The following is a 6,000-nucleotide window of genomic DNA, read 5'->3' as shown; positions in this document are numbered from 1 at the left end:
CGGAGGTATAAAAGGCGAGGCTTAAGCAGAGCGACAAGGCATTGTCTTTAAAGTAAAAGAACAGAAATGATTATTAGATATGTGAAGGCAAGGACTGTTGGCAGTATCGTGGGGCAGAAAGGAGCTGAAGAATGACAAGTACAGAAGATCTGAGCAAAGCAGTTATAGATTATGGTTTTCCTATCTATAGATAGGAATGAGTCTTCAAATTTATGGCATACAGTCTATATGCAGCACAGTAAATGTGATATTAATATGTAGATATATATCATTATAAAACAGCCATGCAATTATAGTAGTATTTTGTCATTAATAAATGAGATTGGGCCTGAGGTGCTCCAATAAGGAACGCCTGAATGAATTATAATAATATAATTTATTGAAATATATATACTTCACTGACAACAGAGGCACCTGGGATTCTGTATTAAAAAAATATATAGAAATATTTACACTTTATCATTTGCTTAGATTTGACTCAATCTCTAATAAATTATATTATAAATTAGCTACATATGTAAGCTTGACTAATTGCTAATTTCCAATGATACGTTTATCAGTTACGCAACTTTATGGATCTCAATAATATGCGAAAAAGTATGACGTTGTAGAATTAGTCTTAAGAAGTCTGCACGATGAAGCTGATATTCGTTTTAATTTGCACTTTGTACTTGGAGTTTGCAATCGCGGAAGAATTCTTGAGTTATTTTGATAGTAAGCAAATGAACAACATCCGAAATAATATATAGCAACTTTATCAACTATTCTCAGAAATGTGTTCAACTGATATTCAGCCCGGAAAATGTGGAAAACGAAATTCATATTACTTCAACAAAGAAAAGCAAAGGTGTGTAAAAGCTAAACCGGATAATCGCTGTGGACCTTTTACAATTCGAAGAAGATGCCAAAAAATTTGCAATTGCCTTCGTAAAAAATGTTCAATTAAAAACTGTAGATAATTATATATTTTAATATATATATTTCTAATATTATATATTTTGTGTCAGATAGACTATAGAAAATAAATATATTTAAAGGGAATGGAAAACCAAAAACGTGTGTTTCGAAAATATATTACTCAAAAACCAACGGTTAGCTCTGTGTTATGTCGATCCAATTTCGCATGGATGCCTCACTAAATGCATATTAGATACGATCACCACATTCAAGGCGTAGAATATGTACTCTGTATTTAGTCTTAAACTGTCTGCAGCATGAAGCTGATATTTGTTTTAATTTGCACTTTGTTCTGGCACTCTGCCATCACAGAAGATAAAAGCCTTAAGCTAATAATGAGTAAGCGATTAGTGAAGAACCAAAATCATATAGCGATTTAACCAACTATCGCTCAGGCATGTGCAATTCTGGTCTAATGAAAGGAAAATGTGGGCTAACAACATTTTACTATAACAAAAAAACCAGGAGATGCGTCCTCGTCGGCCCGAAATTTGTCTGTGGATATTTTGTAAATCAGGAGAAATGCACACAAGTCTGCAGATATCTAATTAAAGGTTATTAATTGGATGCCAAGCGATAGAAATGACGAAAGAAATCACATATCTCTTTTGGTATTTTGTGCAGCATAATAAAAATATTTTGTTTTGATTTTTTTATATTTTTATTTTCATTTTTGATCAGAAGTCAGTGAATTTGATCTAAGTTCATATTATTTATAGTATTAGCTATTAGTTATATAAATTGCTAATAATCCCTCATATTTGTGTTAATTATTAATTCATATTTTATTATTAGAATATTTATAGAGCATTTCAACAACGTTTAACTTTGGCCTTCCACCAGATATGATTTCCTCTTGTTACCAGGCTAGTTTCCAGCATTTACTTTTTCTCTCCTTCTATTTTTTTGTCTCTGGTTAGTTTGGTTAGTTTGCGAGTTACTTCATTTTAAGGATTTGGTGGCAGTGTCATTGGCAGGCGATTGGCCTTGTTTGTTGTCTGCTTTGGTTTCGTTTGGCTTGGAGCTGGCGCTAATGAAACATACTTCTCTAGTACGTTGTTATTTCATTTGTTATCCTTCCTTCAACTGGCTGATTGTCTGACTGTAGGGCTGCCTGACTGGTTGGCTATCTGCCCCTCGTTCCGCCCACTCGTCGAGCCACGTCTTCGCCAGCATTTAGCTCATTCTCCTGCTGGCTTTGCTTGGTTTCTTGTGTCGTCCGTTTTATTAGATTTTATTTGCTTAGCCTTTATTTGTCTTCTGCCGTCATTCTCGTTCCAGTGCTAAGTGTCCAATTTTAGCTCGGTGTTTTGTTCTACCCCTGCCACAGGGCAATCGGCAATAGAGTGTGATAATTTTTACATACCCTGTACTGGTTGAACCTAGAGGGCGTACTTAGTAGGGTGTTTATTTGTTATCATTATTTTTAGAAGAATTAATTAAGCAATATATAATAATAACATGAAATTATCTATAGGGCTCTGAAAGGGAATTTGAAGTACAAAAATATAAATTTGCAATAATATTTCAAAAATAAAACTGAAAAATTCTTTAATGAATATTTTTCTTACAAATTTATTTAATACAAGAAAATTTAATAAAATCAGAAAATAAGAAACAAATTCTCTCAGATCAAAATTTCAATTAAAAATTTGATATTGTATATTAAGTAATTACTTTTCAGATTTTTAATTTAATTTAATTGTTTCTTTCTACAACTTAAATCATACAGGGTATTCTGAAGCCCATCAGATTTTCGTTCGCATTGCGCAAGTTTTCTTGTTGCTTTTGCGCTCAACATTCGCCGGCTACAGCAGAAATTGTTATAGCCGCATTCCTCTTGTGCTTTTCAGCTGGGCGCTCGTTTTATTTACTTTGGCCTTTTGTTTGTTAGCTTTGTGTAAAAAGTTTCAGGCTGCGACCAACTGGCCACATGTGCCCGACCAGGCCCAGGCCGCCGTTTACAGCTCCTGCCGAGCTGTCGTTTTGTGTGAGTGTGTGTGTGTGTGTGTGTGTGTGTGTAAATTCGTCAAGTTTGTAAACACAAATTATGACAATTAAGTTGACTGTTGGCTTGTTTGAGCTGCTCGGCTGCCGTCTGCAAACTTTGCTTGCAATTTAATGGGAAATTGCATTAAATTCTTTTGGCAGGCGCATTACGCATACGCCACGTGGTGCGCAGGTAAATTCGATTAAAAATTGTTCTTTGACACGAGCAGCCGGCACTGCTCCCAGCCACACTCGTTCCACTTTTGCTTAATTTTCATTTTCATTTTCATTTTCATTTCCATGCATTTGTGTGTCAAAAGTTGAGGCTGCCAATTGCAGTTGGCCCCAGGAGCCAGATGAGGACGAGAACGAGGACGAGCCGCAACCTGCTGTTAAAGGTGCAAGGTGCAAAGTGCCAGCATTCACAATTGTTCATTAGATTAGCAAGTTGGTAAAGTTTGCAGAGCTCAAATGCCACTTTCACGGCTGCTGACACACTCGAGTTGAATCCGATTGGATTTCACTGCTCCGCTGCTTTTTCCATTTTTCTTTTATTTCTTATTTTTATTTTCTTCACTCTGCTCAGTTCGCCAAGTATTTTATGAATTTTCTTATCAATGCAAAAGGCGAAGGCGACAAAAATTTACGTGCAAAGTGGCAAGTTGTGACAACGCTGGGAAGGACGAGAAGGACGCACACTGACAGCATGAAGAGTGTGCTATGCTACGTATGTGTGTGTGTGTTGGTGTTGCAACTTTTGCGTACTTGCGTCCCGCCCACTGCCTTCCATTCACAATTTGTCATTGAAGTTGCTGCTGGAGCTGCCGATAAGAAACTTTGCCCTGATATGAGTAAAATGCGGCTATTGATGGCAAACGTTAGCAGCCGAGTCCCTTTGGCGTTTTCAGCTTGAATTAACATTTGTATGGATCGCATGGACCCGGTGCAAAGTGTGGTGAAAATAAATATTTTATGGGTTTCTATGAGCATTTTGCAATTTGAATGCGATGACATAAATTCCATAATACTCGGTAATAATCTTAAAGCAGCTTAAATTATGTTTACTCATGCTCGCATTGAGAATTAAATATATGTGCTTAAGCATATGGTAATAGATTTTATACACAGCAATTATTTAGTCAATTGGCTGTGCTCTCAGTTGAAGCTGAAGAGCGAGAGGAAAATTTAAATATTCTATGATAATCTAAAAGTAAAACAATGTATTGAATCAAGGGAATATTTTCTGAACTGATTAGAAGAGATTACCAAGGATGTAAATCTCATCTGTAGTTTCCGTTGGATTTGTTGCTAATCTGTTACTTTTAGCTTGTCGGAAAATGTTTCTATTTTCGTTAAAAAATCATTCGATTTTCCATATTTTTTGGCCATTTCCCGGAAGGAAAGTTGCCTTTTGAATAATAACGCTTGCTTTTTAGAGATGAGTTAGAGCTTGGACACTAGATGCACAGTAGAGATACATAGACACACACACACACATGTACACACACTCCCGCACACGCACACACATGCATAGCTGTTGGCAGCTGGTACTGGGTCTTGCCTAGCAAACACAAATACAAATATAGCGCACTGGCCCACACACACACACACCGACTAGCTCTTATTCACTCACACACATATATACACCCTTTTTAGTGGAAACGGAAAGAGAGAAGCCGCCGATACGCTTTTGGGATGGGCGTGGTTCGCCCACCGCTCGCTGGGAGCCTGCAAACTTGTTAAATGGCGCGAAATTCTTTTCAATTTCAATTTCGAGCTGTAGGCTTCTAACATTTTGTGGTAGTCGTCGCAGTTGTCGCTGTTGTTGTTCTTGTTGTTGCTGTTGTTGTTGTTCTGTTGTCTGCGTTCTGCTGCGAGTGCTCAAATATTTGCATTCGAACTCAATTGGTTGCGTTTTGTGTTTATTGCCTTTTGCCTAGCCTAGCCTAGCTAGCTGCTAAAATAGAACGTGTTTTCCTTCATTTTGCTCTGCACGTTTTTTGTTTTGTCGGTTTAGTTCGGTTCAGTTCGGTTCGGTTTGGTTCAGCTTGGTTTGGTTTGGTTCGCTTTCAATATTTCTCTGTGAGCTGCGCGCGGCATGTTGACAGCCGGTCAGCTGGGTGAGCTCTGGCCAGGTGAACTGCTCGCCTCCTGTCCGCGCGCCAAATGGAAATTCAAACGAACTGCCCGCATGTCAAATGCGCTGAGAAAATTACTCAAAAAAAAAAAAAAAAAAAAAACTAAGCAAAAAAAAAAAAAAAAAAAAAAAAAAGAAAGCCTACAACGCGTAAACCCTAACGGGGCGTGGCTCTAGGCTATTTTTTCGTCGGTTTGAGCTCGCGGCAGGGCTTAGTCGTGTTTGCACAGCTGACATTTTGGTCAAGTTTGTGCTGCATTAAAAAAGGAACTGAGTATGTGGCAAAAGCAGATATACAAGCATATATATTCGCAGTAAAATACTTTAAGCAAATAGATATACACATGGATGGGTATACATACATATACATATGTATGTATGAGTTGGCCCATAAATTATGGCCACTGGCCTAATGCATTTGGCCTCATATTAATCAATGTGTCTGCCGGTTCATGTCTGCCAATTTTTTTTGCTATGCACTTTCTGCTTTTTCTGTAATTTATTTGGCCAACGCAATTATTTGCATTTTATTTTGGTCATTTAAATGCATTTTTTGTTGTCTCTAGCTGCAAATGCATGAACATAAATCAAATCGGTTTTTGTTCGGCGCACAATTCGCCTCGTTGATTTGCATTGGGGATTTGTTTATAAATCCGCAAATACACGACGCTCTAAATAATAGTTTAGCGTATTTATATTGCTTTTTAATTGTTGGCCTCGTCTAACTAACTCGATTCAGTTTTTTCTCATTCCTATTTATTTATTTATTTAATTTTTTTTACTGGCAGCATATGCTGCCGTGTGGTCATTTAATTGCAGCATATAATATTTGTTATAGGTATTTTTTAAGTATTTTATTTATTTTCGTTCAATCTTAATTCGCTTTAAATATTTATATTATTTATTTATTATTTATA

The 6,000-nt window shown here is 36.8% G+C and overlaps 2 long non-coding RNA genes across 2 annotated transcripts; both read left to right on the top strand.

Annotated features, from left to right (window-relative positions):
* The first annotated feature begins 399 nt into the window (after positions 1-399).
* Positions 400-976, top strand: LOC116803953. The gene is made up of 2 exons (XR_004363984.2): positions 400-714; positions 772-976. It is a non-coding gene; the product is annotated as an uncharacterized LOC116803953 (long non-coding RNA).
* Positions 977-1,204: 228 nt separating this feature from the next.
* On the top strand, positions 1,205-1,605 carry LOC116803956. Its single transcript, XR_004363987.2, has 2 exons — positions 1,205-1,296; positions 1,353-1,605. It is a non-coding gene; the product is annotated as an uncharacterized LOC116803956 (long non-coding RNA).
* The last annotated feature ends 4,395 nt before the right edge of the window (positions 1,606-6,000 follow it).

The sequence above is a fragment of the Drosophila mojavensis genome, unplaced genomic scaffold, assembly GCF_018153725.1.
Source record: "Drosophila mojavensis isolate 15081-1352.22 unplaced genomic scaffold, ASM1815372v1 contig_49, whole genome shotgun sequence".
NCBI classification, from domain to species: domain Eukaryota; kingdom Metazoa; phylum Arthropoda; class Insecta; order Diptera; family Drosophilidae; genus Drosophila; species Drosophila mojavensis.
Note: the sequence above shows the minus strand (reverse complement) of the source record. Positions and strands in the feature narration are given on the sequence as shown.